Source organism: Austrofundulus limnaeus, unplaced genomic scaffold, assembly GCF_001266775.1.
Source record: "Austrofundulus limnaeus strain Quisiro unplaced genomic scaffold, Austrofundulus_limnaeus-1.0 Scaffold76, whole genome shotgun sequence".
In the NCBI taxonomy this organism is placed as follows: domain Eukaryota; kingdom Metazoa; phylum Chordata; class Actinopteri; order Cyprinodontiformes; family Rivulidae; genus Austrofundulus; species Austrofundulus limnaeus.
This window is the reverse complement of record NW_013952478.1, coordinates 1,921,894-1,923,303: the sequence shown is the minus strand read 5'-3', so window position 1 is coordinate 1,923,303 and position 1,410 is coordinate 1,921,894.

Sequence of the window (1,410 nt, the reverse complement as noted above, 5' to 3'; positions counted from 1 at the left end):
CTTTAATTCATCTATAATATTAACCACCAACAAAGATCAAAACCTCACCCATCTCTCCCTCTCTCAGGTCCTGAAACTGAAGACTTTTGATACTCACTATAAATAAACTCACTTACTTTGTAATCTGTCTCTGAGTCGTTGTTCCTTTTAAAACTACCTAACTGTGACACATCCTCAGTTCATGATAGTGCTATAGACTATCTTACTTGTGTGTTGTTGAAGGGTCCAATAATGTGTGCCATGCTGACAGTGTTGATTATCATGCCAGTTTGGGAACAACTTTTGTCTATGTGATGCATAGGTTCCTCACCATTTAACAGTTTAAATACCATTTGGGATGTCCTTAGCCCAAAGGCACAAGTATCATCAGAGCTGAAATTAAAGTTTTATGTATGATAGCAGCTTTGTCCTGTTCTTCATATCCATGACAAAGATAATTGTTTGAGAAAAATACAGGTCCTAGGCATTAATGATGCACAAGATGAGAGCATATTGGTCATGTTCACATGCTTTGAATATCAACCCATTAAATGGCCATTGTTAACAGTTATCAATCCCATACATAGTCTGCAGACTGCTCCTCCTCTACCTCCTTGTAGGTTGACAAGCACTTACGTTTTTCTCTGGTTTTACAAATATTATGTAACATTTAGGGGCAAAAATGCTAATCAGTAAGCCAAATGATGATGACAAAATTGCAAATATTCCCACAGCAACAGTGAACTTCCCAGGAGAGCTGATATATGCTGGGATAAATGTGATCCATTCAGCACAGAATATCAACATGCTGAATGTAATAAATTAGCTTCATTGAAGTTATCTGGCAACTTCCTCGCTAGAAGTGCGAGGATCAAACATATTACTGCAAGGATGTAGCCCAGCACTGAGTAAAAGGCAACCTTGGATCCTGTGTTACATTCTAGAACTATCTTTTTGTTGCTGTATTTGAAAACCTTATCTGGGAATGGAGGGCTAAACTTCAGCCACAAAACACGTATCAGTATTTGAATCATAGTGCAGGAGCAAACAATGATCCTTTGCTGTGCAGGACCAAACTTTCCTGCTAGTTTGTTGCTCAGATGTGTGACTTTGAAAGCTGTGACAACAACAGTTGTTTTTCCCAAGTGGTCCTTGGCTCTTGGACAACTCTTCTGATAATTCTTTTCACTCCTCTGTCAGAAATCTTGTGAGGAGCACCTAGTCAGGGTCAGTTTATGGAGAAATGATGTTCTTTCCACTTCCGAATTATGGCCCCAACAGTGCTCACTGGAACCTTCAGAAGTTTAGACATTCTTCTGTAACCGATGCCATCATTATGCTTTGCAACAATAAGGTTGTAAATTAAGCTTTTACCCATCATCAGATGGTTCTTGTGTGATACCTGGCCATCATTTGGGACTGATATTAATT